At 45.4% G+C, this 16,042-nt stretch overlaps 1 long non-coding RNA gene across 3 annotated transcripts; it reads right to left on the bottom strand.

The window, feature by feature from the left end:
* Positions 1-511: 511 nt before the first annotated feature.
* LOC131274804 (uncharacterized) lies at positions 512-8,876 on the bottom strand. 3 transcript variants are annotated; one of them, XR_009182098.2, is made up of 4 exons: positions 7,336-8,876; positions 2,917-5,246; positions 2,375-2,658; positions 512-1,399 (listed from the first exon to the last, which is right to left on the bottom strand). It is a non-coding gene; the product is annotated as an uncharacterized lncRNA (long non-coding RNA). The 3 variants fall into 3 exon arrangements; XR_009182099.2 differs by having other exon boundaries at positions 618-1,399; positions 2,917-3,161; positions 3,531-8,876; XR_009182097.2 differs by having other exon boundaries at positions 2,917-8,876.
* Positions 8,877-16,042: the final 7,166 nt, after the last annotated feature.

Here is a 16,042-nt window from a genome sequence, read left to right as displayed (position 1 = left end):
AGGGCGCAGTCCAGGGGGTCCCAGGACGCCCAAGTTTTGCATATTGGTTTTTAAACTACTGAAAGACTTCTCTGTCATGTAAACTGCCACCGCCCAAGTTTCCAGAACCACCTCCTGAGGCCTGGCTGCCTCTCACAGGACCCCTAGGTCCTCCAAAAGATCCAGCAACTACAGGGCAAACAGCTGGCATAGCAGGGGTCTCCAGGGCCCCCCAGAGTAACACGGTTTGCATCCTTTGTGAATGGCCTGTGCATGTCATTCCAATCATTGACTGTTTTGAATATTAGTCTTGCTTAAATTTGCAGTTATGAAGGAAGTGATGAGACTCTCTGGTCTCAACCCCAAATACCTTGGGGGAAGGCAATGTAATTGGCCAGGGACTCCCATGCCTAAATGCATTGGCACTGGCCTGACCGCAAGACCAAGGCCCTGTTTCACAAGGAGGCTGCTTGTGGGCGGGGGCGTGGAGAGGCTTGCAGACAATTCTGTAGGTGTTCACCAAAGGCCTACTGGGACTGCCAGGAGTAGATAACAAAAGGCCCTAAAACCAGAAGAGTGAGTAGGAGAGTGCTTGAGAGATGAACAATGGAATGGAAGTTGGTAGAAAGGTCAGTAAAATCAGCACTTTATCCAATCATTTGTAGTAGAGAATTTTATTTATATTTTCTTTACATTAAAAAGAGCTATCATTTACACGTCTTTTCCTTTTGTTTTTTTCTTTATTTTTAAAGACGTTTTAGATTCTGTAAATGTTACATCGAAAATCTAGGGGATTCCCATATACTCCACCATCACCCCCTCCCACACTTTCCATTAACAACATCTTTCCTTAGTGTGGTACATTTGTTACAATCGATGGGCGCATATTGAAGCACTTCTGCTAAGCATGGTCTGTAGTTTACACTATGGTCACACTTTGCACCGCACAATTTTATAGATTTTGACAAAGTGTATAATGGCTTGTATCCATCATTGCAGAATCTTGCAGAGCAATTCCAGTGTTCCAAAAATGCCCTATGTTGGGGAGTGGATGTAGCTCAAGCGTTAGAATGCCAGCTTCCCATGTACAAGGTCCTGGGTTCAATCCCTGGTACCTCCTTAAAAAAAAATGCCCCATGTCACACCTATTCTTCCTTCTCCCTCCCATCAGAACTTCTGGTGACCACTGTCTTTATAGCAATGTTACAAGTTCTTCCATTATTAGAATAGCAATAAGTCTGCTTTAGTCCATAGTTGCATTCCCACCTTATGTTTGTTCATTCCTTAATTTTGAGGATTTGGGGATGGTGATGCCCACTCAGCTTCTGATTGAGAGGTGGCTTTGCTCCAGTTGGGCAGGTGGATGGAACTGTCTTGCTTACAGTTGTAGATACCCTCTGTTTTTTGGGATGGGTGTTGTCTATCATCAAATAAAAGAAACAGAAGAACCATGTGTAGGAAAATTATAGATGAGTCTAACTCTGCATTTGCACTTCAAATGCTATAGGTTCTGGTCAGTTTATGTATACGTGGCAGTTTGAGATTATTTTATGAAACCCAGAAAGAGAAAGATTATTTTGTAAACTAATCTATTCTTCTGTGGGTCACCCTTTGTTTGCATTAAATTCAGTAGAGGGCTTTTGATCACCGTAGGGATTTTTATTGGGCTATGTTAGTGAGGCTGGGGCTCAGCTTGAGTCCCTTGCTAGGTCTGATGTAAACAGACACTCAGGCAGACAGGGAAAGAGAGAGCCCTGTCATTTTTGATCCTGCCGTGTGACAAAAAGGAAAAGGCTCACACAGCTGAGTCCCGGGGAGAGATGAGCCATTTGCTTGGTAGCTTACAGCTGATTTTGGGAAGAGCACGGACTAGCAGAGACTAATATAGGAGGCCTGGAAAGAGACAAGTTCTATGCACTTGAAATTGGGAAGAAAGCAGAGCAGCTGAGCCTGGGAGAGGAAAGGGGTCAGGGGCAGGCAGAGGCCAGCCAGAGATCGCCCGCCATCTTGCTTCAACATGTGGCAGTTGATTGGTGAGAAAGCACCTCTTACGACGCCTTGAGCTGGAATTTTCATGGCCTTGGAACTATAAGTTTTTACCCCAAATAAATATCCTTTATAAAAGCCAACAAGTTTCTGGTATGTTGCATTAGCACCCCTTTGGCAAACCAAGAGATATGTATGTGTACACTATATACCTATATGTCTACACATATACATGTATGTGTAATTCCACAGGTGAGCTGATAGAGTTAAGTATATGTGTACATATAACACACACAAGTCTGCGTATACATGCCTGTATATATGTGCACATGTATGACTATGGATGTCATTTGGCATAAGAGCTGAGATTGTTAATAACTAAAAAGGAATGATATTTTCCATATCTTACCACTGAAACTGAAAGAGGCATCCTTGACATCAACTTTATGGTAGAGAATGAATCTTCAAGGATGTTATAGCATTCATTGGTGTTTATTCACAAAGTGACTGTTGGAAATATTGCCAGTCATTTGATACTCTACATATTGCTGGGGACAGAAAACTTTGATTCTGGGAGGTCAAAGCTTTACATTCATGAGATAATCATAAGACTGTTGATAAATATTCTGGTGTCTCTCCCTTAAGCATTTCTGCATTCAATGGAAGTCAGGTATGCCATCGGACTTGACTTGCCTAAAGAAATAAGTAAAAGTGACATATATCAGTTTGGGGCAGAAGATACAAGAGCCACCATGTGCTCTGATGATCACTTTTTAAAAAGCATCCTAGATGGTGATTTTACCACTCTGTGGCCGAATGAGGATGATTCAAAAAGAACCTCATCCCCCCTGTGATGGGCAGGTGAGCAAAAAGTAAAGCTTTGTTATTTGAAGCCATTGAGATGTGAAACTGTTTCTCATAGTCTAGCCAAGCCCACATAGACCAACATACCTCCTTTCTCACAATCTTCTCTCTCCAAGACTTTTATTGTCTCCCACTGTTAAGGTCGCTTGGCCCAGCTGAGGTGCAGTCACACTTTCGGTCTTTGTCCGACCAAGGCCTATTTCAAGCTACCAAAGTCACATCCGTCTTCATCGGCTTGCACAATTTCTGAAAATTTAACAATAGCTTTCTCGCACCAGTTTGTGAGCAAGCGCCAGCACGCCCCTGGGAAGCCCCATGTACAATTACAACACCTGCCAAGGGAAAAAGGAAAGTTCAAAGTATTCACAAAGAATATTAGCACATGAATGACCGAATTGAGAGGTCCTGAGGTAAGGAGACCTGTTTCATTTAGCCACGGATGAACCTTTTAGAGGTACACCTCAGGTAATGGCAATTCTTCACGCAGCCTGGAAAATGTTGGAATAGTCGTTACTAAGTGGTTACTATTACCCAGAAACAAGTAGTTACCTATAAAGGCTCTAAAACCAATTTCGCTTCTTATAACCAGAAAATTAAAACCACTTAATCTATAAATCTATAGAAGTGTATTCCTTTAACTGTTGAGTTAAATTGCATTGAAGATGATATATGCTATTTTGAGAAATTTTATTGCTACGTACCAGTTGGTGTGCTCGGTGCCAGAAAGAAGCAGGACATGATGCTGTTCCTGGAGAACAGCCAACCCCTAGGGAAAAATTCAACTTCCATTTCAAAATGTAGTGATTCAGTGGGTGGAACCAGTGGGACAAGACCGCATGGATACAGAAGTTCTGAGTGAGCAAGAGAAGCCAACCAGTGGGTTTTTTTTAAAGATTTTAAAAAATTTATTTCTCTCCCCATTCCCCCCCCTCCCGCCCAGTTGTCTGCTCTGTGTCCATTTGCTGTATGTTCTTCCATGACTGCTTCTATACTTATCAGTGGCACTGGGAATCTGTGTTTATTTTGGTTGCATCATCTTGTTGTGTCAGCTCTCCATGTGTGGGAATGTTCAGAAAGGATCTAAGACTGAATGTGTATTCAAGGTTGCATCCAGACAGAATGTGGGCAAGATGCTAATTCAAGCTCACTGTGAGATGTGGGCGATATGTTAATTCAAAACCTACCTGGTATTCAGGCAAAGACTTAACTAACAAAGAAAGTAGTTTTCTTTGATAAAAGCACCATTTAACTCCCCACCCTGTATAAAAGGAACTTGAAAATCTTGTTCCGTGCTCGAGTTTGAAACAGAAAGCTCCCTGAGCCCCACCAGCCGTCAATAAATCATTTTTTCCTTCTCAAAATCATTCCTGAGTCCTGGCCTTTCTACACGCAAATAATTGAACCTCTCTCAAATTCTACAACATTTTTGGGGGCTCTACAACAGGAGGAGTATAGCAGTTTGATATGGTTATGAATTCCAAAAATAGGCATTGGATTATGCTTGTAATCTGATCTGTACCTGGGCATGACTGAGTTATGATTAGGGTGTTGAGTTCCCACCCCTTGCTGGGTAGGGACTCACAGATAAAAGGCATTGCAAGGGACAGAGTTGAGGGCTTTTAATGTTGGAGTTTTGATGTTGAAGTTTGATGCTGAAGACTTAAGCTGGTGGAGCCCTGGGTAGTCAGCTCACAGAGGAAAGAGAAGCCAGCCCCAGAAAGGAAGGAACCTTGAACCCAGAGAAAAGCCCCAGGAACGTAGGCTCCCAGGAAGCCTGAACCCTCGCAGATGTCGGCAGCCATCTTGCTCCAAATCAACTTTGGTGAGGACAGTAACTTATGCTTATGGCCTGGTATCTGTAAGCTCCTATCCCAAATGAATACCCTTTATAAAAACCAACCAATTTCTGGTATTTTGCATCAGCACCCCTTTGGTGCTGTAAGCTCTTACCCCAAATGAATACCCTTTATAAAAACCAACCAATTTCTGGTATTTTGCATCAGCACCCCTTTGGCTGACTAATTCAAAGGGACACAAGTCACTGCAGCTCAGAGAGCCACGGACATGTGAGCCGCTGACTGATGTGCACCAGCCCACCTGCACCTCCCACGGGCCTCTCTCCTCCCACTCAAGGGGCCTCAAGTGGCTAAAGGGGTTCGGTAAGCTTGGGAAGGTGAGAAGCGCCACAGGTCCTGGTCATGCCGACCCTTCATGCCTGGTGCAAGAGGCGTGCTGTCCTGGCGTCATCTTGCTGGAGCCTGACTCCGGCCTCCCTTCTTCCTCTGTGCCCGTGGCTGGGTGGCTGGTTGTCCCCCACCCACTTATCGCAGCAGCAGCGGCAGCAGGGACAGGATCCTTTCATCTCTTCTCTCCTCTCCAAACTGGAAAGTGGCTTGTTCTGTTGCACAGCATGTCCCCTGAAACAGTGAATCTCCTGTTTAGAGAAGGGATTTAATATTGGGGTGCAGCCCAGAGTCCTTGTGGAGAAGCCGTGGGATGGGATGTGCGTGTAAAGCAGTCGGGGATCAGAAGTCACGGCGGGACTCTGATGAGTGGGCTGTGCTCCCTGCTGGCCCTGCCGGCCTCTCCAAAGCAGAGCCTAACATGGGGACTGCTCTAGGGGAGCCACTGTGTGTTGGGAATAAGTTCAAAAACAAATGAGAGGGGACGCGGATTTGGGCCAATGGTTAAGAGTGTCCGCCTACCATATGGGAGGCCCAGGGTTCAAACCGAGGGCCTCCTGACCCATGTGGTGAGCTGGCCCACGTGCAAGGAATGCTGTCCCACGCAGAGGTGTCCCCTGCGTAGGGGAGCCTCACGTGCAAGGAGTGCGCCCCGTAAGGAGAGCCGCCCAGTGCAAAAAGAGGTGCAGCCTGCCCAGGAATGGTGCTGCACACACTGAGAGCTGACACAACAAGATAACACAACAAAAAGAAACACAGATTCTGGGTGCTGCTGACAAGCATACAAGCGGACACAGAAGAATACACAGCAAATGAACACACAGAGCAGACAACGGGTGTGGGGGGGTGGGAGGAGAGAGAAATTAAAAAAATTAAAATACTTCAAAAAAACAAACAAAGAGATGAGGGGAGTGGACATAGCTCAGTAGTTGTGCACCTGCTTCCTGTGTACAAGGTCCTGGGTTCAATCCCTGGTGCCTCCTAAAAAAAAATGAAGGGACTAGAGCAAGTATTTCCTCACTCCATCCCCGGATATTGCTAAGGAACTAAATGGTAAGAAAACCCATTGAGCCTGCGGGGAAGAAGGCAGCTGATTCCTAAGACACACCTTGAGAAGCACTGGATGGGAGTAGTACTCTCCCCATGGCCCTCAAGGCTCTTCAGGATTTGACCTCAAGCCCCTTTTCTACCTTTTTTTTTTGTAGCTGCACTCGTCTCCCCCACTGTTCAATGGGTCCCTGGCAGGCCCAGGGCTAGGGTGTGGAGAGCGAGGCACTTAGGCCAGAGGCCACCAGGAGGTGCTCACCCGCCAACACCAACCCTGCCCTTGCGCCCCAATGCGGGAGCTCCTCACACTTTGTGGCTCCAGGGCCTCCAGCACCTCCTCTTAGTCCCAGCCCCGCTCCCTGAAGATCTCAGGCGCGTCCATGGATATTCAAGGCACATACAATGAAATTACAATTTCAGCGCATCCCCAAAAACCCACTGCGTTTGGGATTCCTTCTTACAATAACTTTGGAAAATAAAACAAGCTCTAGTGCTCAGGGGTGACTTGAACTATGAAGCCTCAAGATGGGGTTTCCCAGGGCCTGCCCTCCTCCAGTGCAGACGCTGCCCTGCCAGGGCCGTAGGGCTGGGTGGGAAGAGCTCTTGTACAGTACGCAACCTGCACAACTGTGGGGACAACACTCTTGTAGAATGACTGGCAGGTCTGGGGTCGACAGACCCTTTCAAATCCAGGCCAGCTATTTACCAGAAAATTTTGGGCTTGGGATTTTTTTTTTTTTTACAGAGGTATGGGTATTGAACCCATACTTCTTTATGTGAGAAGCAGGTGCTCAACCACCAAGCCACACCCATCCCCAAAGGGTCTTCTTTTAGTTATTGTGAGGAGTAAATGAGTTGATACACAGGAAGCTCTTTCTGCCTCTAACATAGTTGGTGCCCATTAAGTTAGTTTCCTTAGAAATGCTTAATAGAAATTTAATGAATGTGTTTCCATCAGGAGACATTCCCTAATGGGAGGTCTCAGATCTGCCAGGACTTGAGATGATAATGATGATAATAATACCAAATATTTATTAAGTTCTTCCTTATACCAGGCATTGCTCTAAAAAATTTGCATGTATTAACCCATTTAATCCTCACAACACTGTGAGATAGGAATCTGTGTAATCCCTATGTAGAGACGCGAAAAGGTCCTGGTCAGAGAATCCTGGGGCGCCTTTGGCTCAAAAAATGCTAAGAACTGGAGGCAGGAGAGGAAATTCTCTTTGTGTTTCCATCTTTCCCTCCAGTCGGTCAAGCAGGGCGCACACAGCACCTGTCCCGGAGGCGACCACGTGGAGATGATGAGCTCCCATCTCTTCCTTGACCCACTGCTTTTTACTTTTGTGAATTATCAAATTAGCTGTACAGTTACCGTAGCTCTCCAGCTAATAAGGAACACTCGGTTCTGAGGTGATTTCCTTTGCGTGAGGTGGAAATCCGGGAAGGGTTTACTGTGGGCTCGTTTATTCTGTGGTGCGTTAGGAGACGCACTCCCACGTCCTAATCCGTTTCCAACAGGCTGCCCGCTCTTTTCTGTGTTTTGCTAAGACATTTTAAAAAAAAATTGGAGCAGCTGTAGCTTTACAGAACACTCATGCAGGAAATACAGTTTTCCCCATTTGCTTTTCCCTGGTACCTCTCTTACGGTTGATGCAAGAAATCTTATTATGATTGTACTTGAACTACAGTCCACAGTTCAGGGTTCCCTGGTTGTGTTGCACAGTTCCATGACTTGAAACAAACATTTATTCTGCATACACATACAATCTAAAATTCCCCCTTTTAACCACATTCAAATACATAATCCGGTATGTGTTCACCAGTGTTAACAAACGTCCCACACTAAGGAGGGGCGTTGCTAATGGGGAGGCGGGGGAGGGAGGGGCTGGGGTGATGGGAATCCCCTATACTTGGATGTCGCCTGCATGTCATTTAAGGCTCCTTTGAAAATAGAGAGAAAAATATTAAAAAAAAAAAAAAGTGTAATCCGGTGGTGTTATTCAGTTGCTGATGTCCTTGCCAGTTCTTTGGTCTGTTGGTAAAATGGGTGTTTCACTTCCCCGCACAGCCCCAGAGCTCTCAGCTAAGCATTGCTTGTCCTCGCCATCCTCCCTGCCATGGCTATGGAAGTTCAGTTTAAGTAACGAAAGTGAGTTCACCAGAAACAAACCACGCACGGTGGCCTCGTGAGGCCCGCTGAGCTCCCGCCTCGGCCTCGGCCCGGGCCGCAGCCTTCCCGGGGCCCCGGGCCCTTCCCGGGCGGCGGCCAGCAGTCACGCGGGGCACGCGGCGGCCTCTCCCCGCACGCCGCTCCTATTTACTCAACACCTACTATGTGCCCGGGTTTTCAGCGTCTCTGGCCCGGGATTCAGAAAGCTTCTTGGGGCCAGGCCGGGAGAGAAAGCCTGGAGACGGGGAGGGAGGCGCTGGCGGAGGCCGCGGTGAGGGCAGGGCCCGGGGAGCTCGCGCACCTCCGAAGCTTCCGGAAAGGAGCGGCCGCCAGGCGCGCGCCGTCCGGGCTCTGTGAAGTCGTTCCGCGCGCGCCGGGGCGGCAGGAAGCCCCTGCTCTCTGCTCACGGGAGGGACGCACGTCGGACAGACGGCCACGGCGGAGGCGCGCTCTCCCGCGGGAGCGACAGGCCCCGCGTCCTCGCGGCCCGAGCGGGCGGGCGTCGGTCCAGGCCGGCGGGCTCAGGTCCGGGCCGGGGAGCCGAGGACGTCGCTTCTGTTTTCCAGCAATCGGTGAGAATGAGGGGGCCGCGGGCGAGGCGCGGCCTGGGCCCTGCCCGGGAGCGGCCGGCCGCGGGGAGAGGGCCTTCGGGTTTCCCCGCCCCGGGCCGCGCCCTCCCGGGGCGGTTTTGCCTCCGGGGCGCACGCGCGCGGCCGAGCTCCAGCCCTGGAGCGGGGTTCACGACCCGCCGCCCTGGGGGGACGTTCTGGATCTTGGAAGCTTAACTCAGACACTGATTCGGAAAGTTTGCCATTAAGGAGAGGCAATGTCAAGACTGCTCAGAAAACAATTTTAACGCAGTCCAAAGACAATTACGCCCAAAACCTAAGTTCGATGCAGTACTTGTTAAATTGACCCTGTAACTTAGAAAAGATTCGTTGGCCAAGCTCAGGATGTTATAATGAGAAAAGCCGTCCACTAAGCCTGTTCTGATTGACTTGGTCAAATGGTATATAAATTAACTCCATCTGAAGAATCTGATCTCCAAATGGGATTTTCATTTCCATACGACTGCAGGTGAAAAATGTATGTGAAGTAAGAAAGTAAGGGTAACATAAGCTCCCCCCACGGCTGGTGAACTTGGCAGCCCACATGGAAAATGAGCCAGCTCTTCCCCTGCTGAACAAATCCATTCAAAATGATTTCATAGTTTTCCTTCCTCATCCTTTGGAATGTGGAAGCCATTTTCCAGTGGGTTAAAAAAAATATTTCTGAAGTTTTAACTCTTTAAGAGAAGATAGCTTTCTTTATTTTCCCTTCAGTTTTTCAAGGATATGTGGAATAATGCAATGATTTTTTTTTTTCCAGGACAAATGCTGTAGGCAGAAAGTTGTCTCAACCTTATTTAATTAGGACCCAAGGGAAATTGTTATGCTTAATATAATGCCAAGTTCTATAATTGAACTAATACGGGTTTTCAGCCACCTGCCAGGGAAATACCAATGCAGGTAGATTAAATGATACAGAAAAAAAAATTTTGGCTTTGGTATTGCAAAATTAAATAAGCTAATTAAAAACAACTAATTGAAGGATGCTAGCTTTTTTTTTTTTAATTTTTTTTAATTGACTTTGTAATAATATTACATTAAAAATATATATGTGAGGTCACATTCAACCCCCACCCCCACCCCCCCTCTCACCCCCCCAACAACACTCGTTCCCATCATCATGACACATCCATTGGATTTGGTAAGTACATCTTTGGGCACCTCTGCACCTCATGGTCAGTGGTCCACATCATGGCCCATACTCTCCCCCATTCCATCCAGTGGGCCCTGTGAGGATTTACAATGTCCGGTGATTACCTCTGAAGCACCATCCAGGGCAGCTCCATGTCCCAAAGACGCCTCCACCTCTCATCTCTTCCTGCCTTTCCCCATACCCATCGTCCACCATGTCCACTTTTCCCAATCCAATGCCACCTCTTCTATGTGGACATCGGATTGGTTGTGTCCATTGCACCTCTATGTCAAGAGGAGGCTCAGATTCCACATGGATGCTGGATGCAATCCTCCCAATTTCAGTTGTAATCACTCTAGGCTCCATGGTGTGGTGGTTGTCCTTCTTCAACTCCATCTTAGCTGAGTGTGGTAAGTCCAATAGATCAGATTGTAGGTGCTGGAGTCTGTTGAGGCTCAGGACCTGGCTATCACATTGTCAGTCCAGAGATTCAAATCCCCTAAATATATCTTAAACCCCAACATTAACTGCACCTCCAGCACATTAGCATGAAAGTCTTATGAAGGGAGATCCCATCTGAGTCCAGATTCATCACACATAAACACCATTTCCAAAGAGGGGCCATCTGCCCTGGTAGTTAACCCCATCGGCCATGACCATAACTCCCAGGATGCTAGCTTTTGTAGTCAAGTTAGGCTCTCTTTGAGTTTCTGTCTTCTTTGCCAATTCCTATGCCTGGTAGAGGAGATATATACGTATATACTTATGTATATATATAAAGTATCTGATGAAAAACACACACACACAAACTGCTGTTTTGCTTTTTTTATAAAGTTTTTTTTTAAGATTTATTTATCTCTTCCCCCCCCACCCCGCCCCCGGTCGTCAGCTCTCTGTGTCCATTCACTGTGTGTTCTTCTGTGTCTGCTTGTATTCTCATCAGGCGGCTCTGGGAACCGATCCTGGGAACTTCTGGAGTGGGAGAGAGGTGACCATTCTCTTGAGCCACCTCAGCTCCCTGTTCTGTCTTATTGTCTCTCCTCAGTGTCTCTTGTTGCATCATCTTGCTGTGCCAGCTCTTCGCATCTGCTGGCACTCCTGGGCCGGGGTGGGGGGGCACTCCTGTGCAGGGGGGTACTCCTGCACGGGGTGGCACTCCCCACGGGCCAGCTTGCCTTCACCAGGAAGTCCTGGGCATCGAACCCTGGACCTCCTATATGGTAAACGGGAGCCTAACTGCTTGAGGCACATCTGTTTCCCTTTTTTAAAAGATTTTATTTATTTATTTATCTATTTTAATTAATTAATTAATTTATTTATTTATTTCTCCCCGCCTCATTGTTAGTGCTTGCTGTGTCCATTTGCTATGTGCTCTCTGTCTGCTCATCTTCTCTTTAGGAGGCACCGGGAACTAACCCTGTGACCTCCCATGTGGTAGGCAGTAGCCCAAATGCTTGAGCCACATCCGCTTCCCTGTTTTGCCTTTTAATTTTTGCATTTTTAATATTTTGTTTGCACAGTTGATCTAACTTGAGAAAGGGTAGTCAATGAAAAAGTCTTCACACTCCTCTTCCTCAGCTGCCTGGTTCCCCTTTCTAGAACAACCAAAGGTAAAAGTTTCTTTTTTTTCTTTCTTTCTTTTCTTCTTTATCTTTTTTTTTTTAGGTGGGGGGTATAACTCTTTCTGAGGCTTTTTTTTTTTTAGGAGTTATCAGGGTTTGAACCCAGGACCTCCTATGTGGGAGGCAGGAACTCAAGCACTAAGCTGCATCCGCTCCCCTGAGACATTTTATGGATATTTAAATAACTACATATATGTATTCTCTAAATCCCAATCCTTTTTTTATACAAAGGATGACATAGCATAATATTAACCTGTTTTGTACTTAAAATTTTTTTAACGGTCATATATTTTTTGGAGATCTTTCCATATCAGTGTTTACAAAACAGCTTTTTCTTCAGCCCTTTTGGTATGGTATGGATATACCATTTATATTGCTGCAATGTATGAACTGTCATATACATGTACATATATGTAGGGAAAAATGTGTGTTTGTTACTTTTATAGGTGCCACCAAATTGCTTCTATAGAGGTTGTATCAGTTTGTACTCCTATCCACAAAGTACGGGAGTTTCTGTATCTGTTTCCCACAACCTTACCAAGAGTGTTTTATTAACTGTTTGGATCTTTGCCAAACTGATAGGATTAATAATTGTTATCTCGGGTTGTCTTTTTTTAATTTAATTTTTTTAATTTTGAATTTCTCTTATGGGTAAATTGTCTTTCCTTCTCCTTGACATTTTCTTTTTTTTTTTTTTTTTGGAGTACCAGGGCCAGGGACTGAACCCTGGATCTCCTGTGTGGGAAGCTCGTGCTCAACCACTGAGCTACATCGGCTCCCCTGAGTTAGGATTTTCATTTCTTTGCTTGTTATTTGTTTTTTTGTTGTTCTTAGAGGCACCAGGGACCAAACCTGGGACCTCCCATTTGGAAGGCAGCCAGTCAACTCTTGGACCACATCCACTCCCCAAGATTTTAAACTTTTCAGGGTTAATCCATCTAAAATTTATTTTGGGGAGCAGGTGAAAAAGTGATGCATTAATTTTTTCATCAGTGTTTTATTAATTAGGAGGCATTGTCCACCTCTTCTTCACGAATTTGAAAGGCTCTCTTTTCCTGGCTGCTGCTCTCCTCTGTGGCTCTTTTTTCTGTACTCACCATCCCTGTCTTTCTGGTTTTTGTAACTGTGGCACCAGACTCTACTTCAGTACCTGAGAGCGCAAGACCTTACTATTCTTTCTTCTCTAAAATGGCTTTTCTAGTCATTATTATTTATTCTACCAAATGAATTTTAGTATCAGCTTGTCAGTTTCCCTAAAGAATCTTTATGAGAAGTGATAAAGACTTACATTGAATATATAAATTGATTTTCCAGGACATCTGACGTATTTCACTTTAGGAATATATGTCTCTCTGCTTATCTAATTTTTTCAGTAATGCTTTATATTTCCTGTTAAGCCTATTCCTAGGTACCTTTAAGGCTTTGATGCCATCGTGACATCAGATCTTTCTTTACTGCATTCTTTTGAATGGCTCTTCCTAAGCGTTGGCCCTTTATTTTTTTTTAACAAGATATATCTTGTATCTTGCAACTCTCTTTCAAAGTGATTTACATTATTTTTCCTGAATTGACACAAAATTTGGATGGGGAATGAGTCCTAATATTTATTATGCAAAAAGAACTAACTAACGTGTGCTGAAGGGCATAAATGTTACTACCAAAAGCAGTTAACTCTTATTTAGCGCAACTATGTGCCAGTCACTAACCTGAGTATTTTTCATATTTTAATTCCTTACAACAATCTTATGAGAGAATTTATATTATTCTCTTCCTTTTATTGATGTATAACTAAGGCACAGAGAACCTAAGCAACTTGCTCAAAATTACACAGCTAGAGAATAGTACAGTCAGGAGTAAAACATTGGCAATTTGGCTTGAAGGTCCCTTTTAATATCATGTTATATATATATTTTTAGAGAAGTTGTAGGTTTACAGAAAAATCATACAGAAAATACAAAAATACAGTACCCCTCCCATTCTTTTATTTTTAATTTTTTGAGGTACCAGGGGCCAGGGACTGAACCCAGGACCTCGTTTGTGGGAAGCTGGCACCACATCAGCTCTGAACCCAGGAACTCCCCTGTGGGAGGTGGGTGCTCAACTGCTTGAGCCACATCTGCTCCCTCCCATCCATGTTTGTTTTTTAAAGATTTATTTTATTTATTTCTCCCCACCCCTTCATTGTTTGCACTTGCTGTGTCTATTCATCTTTCTTGTTTCTTTAGGAGGCACCAGAAACTGACCCCAGAACCTCTGATATGGAAAGGAGGTGCCTAATTGCTTGAACCACCTCCATTCCCTGCTTTGTTGTGTCTCTCATCGTGTTTTTCTTCTTGTGTCTCTTGTTGCATCACCTCGTTGCATCAGCTTGCTGTGCCTGCCCGTCGCACCAGCTCGCTGTCTTCTTTAGGAGGCACCAGGAACCGACCCAGGGACTTCCTGTGTGGTAGGTGGGAGCTCAATTGCTTGAGCCACATCTGCTTCCCCTGTCCATTTTTAACACTTTGCATTAATGTGGCACATTCGTTTCAATTGATGAAAGAATATTATGATAATTATACTAATTAACTCTAGTCCATCGTTTACATTAAGTTCAGGGTTTGTGCTGTACAGGCCTATGATTCAGAGTCTATCTAGATCATGAGGCCATGTAGCCTACTGGTTGCCAACATTGTTTTTTTTTTTAAGATTAATTTAATTTATTCATTTTCCCCACCCCCTTGTTGTTTGCATTTGCTGTGTCTGTTTTTGTTGTGTGCTGGTCTTCTTTTTTTTTTCAAAGATTTATTTTTATTTATCCATCCCCCCCTTTGCTGCTTGCTTGCTTTCTACTCTCTGTGTCCACTTGCTGCGCATTCTTCTGTGTCTGCTTGTCTCCCTTTGTTGTGTCATCTTGCTGTGCCAGCTCTCCGTGGACGCGGCCCGTCAGCTATCCATGGGTGCGGCCCAGCTTGCCTTCACAAGGAGAGCCTGGGATGCGAACCCAGGGCCTTCTATATGGTAAACGGGAGCCCAACTGACTGAGCCACAGCCGCTTCCTCTGGTCTTCTTTTTAAGAGGCACTGGGAACCAAACCTGGGACCTCCCATGTGGGAGGGAGGTACCTAATTACTTGAGCTACCTCTACTTCCTGCTTTGTTGTGTCTCTTGTTATATTTACCTTCTTGTGTCTCTTGTTGCGTCACCTTGTTGCATCATCTTGCCGTGCCTGCCCATCGCATCAGCTTACGGTCTTACTCATCTTCTTTAGGAAGCACCGGAAACCGAATCTGTGACCTCCGATGTGGTAGGTGAGAGCTCAATTGCTTGAGTCACATCCGCTTTCCAACATTGGGTTTTATTTTTTTTTTTTTTAAGATTTATTTTATTTATTCATTTATTGCTCCCCTCCTTCTTTGGTTGTGCTCACTGTCTATTTTCTTGTGTCTGTTCGTTGTCTGCTCATCTTCTTTAGGAGGCACCAGGAACCAAACCCGGGACCTCTCATGGGATAGGGAGATGCCCGATGGCTTGAGCCACCTCCGCTCCCAACATTGGGTTTTAAATGTGTTATTTCATTTTCAGTCCGATGCCCCTATCGGATTAAAAACTGTTAAACCTGCTTTACATATGGGAAATGGGGTAAGAGAAATTAAGTAACATGCCCAAGTCCCGGAGTTTAAAAAGCTGACCTGCTCTCCATTATCCCTTGCTGCATCTCATTTTGTTGACCAAAGTGGATTGTTTAGGTTTCCATTAACTTGATTTTTAGTCACGGTTAAATGAATCTTGCAATCAGAGCTCCTGATGAGGGTAAGGTAACCCGAACACCATACTGACAAATATAATTTTAGTCATAGCAAATAATGTGACATTTTAGTGAACACATGAAGCCCTTTTGTAGGGAAATTATTATTTTCCTTGGGCTTTTTGAAAATGGCCTAATGGCCTCTTTTTTATTTCAGCATCATAAAGGGTAGGACTCAAAGTCTCACAGAAAAATAATTAGCAGTCCTTTCTCCCCAGTATAATATAAAATGCTGTTAATCTAATATTTATTGCTCATTTATCACAGAGCAGGCCCTATCCAAGGGCCGTGCTACCGCAGCGCACAAGGCAGACGTGGTCCCTGCACGTGGGAGAGCTGCCGGTCTCCGGGGGGAGGCAGGCATTAATAAATAATCCTCCAGATTTGTATTTATGAACTGTGATAATTGCTCCTAGGGGAAATCACCAGGTGATTGGAGAACACACAACAGAGGACAAGCCTCACCTCAGTGTGTGGGTGGGGAGGGGAGCTGCCGAGCATGAACCCCGCGGACACGGGTTCTGAGCCCAGCTGGGAAGAAAGGGGGGAAGGAGGCGGCATCGCCGAAGCTAAGGTGGGAGCAGGCTTGGGTGAGGGAGCACCCAGGGCTTTATGGGTCATCAAGTGATTTTGGCCTTTCCCAAAGCAGGGGGAGCTCTTT

This window comes from Dasypus novemcinctus, chromosome 20 (assembly GCF_030445035.2).
Source record: "Dasypus novemcinctus isolate mDasNov1 chromosome 20, mDasNov1.1.hap2, whole genome shotgun sequence".
NCBI classification, from domain to species: domain Eukaryota; kingdom Metazoa; phylum Chordata; class Mammalia; order Cingulata; family Dasypodidae; genus Dasypus; species Dasypus novemcinctus.
The sequence above is the reverse complement of the archived record's forward strand: the minus strand, read 5'-3'. Positions and strand labels throughout refer to the sequence as shown.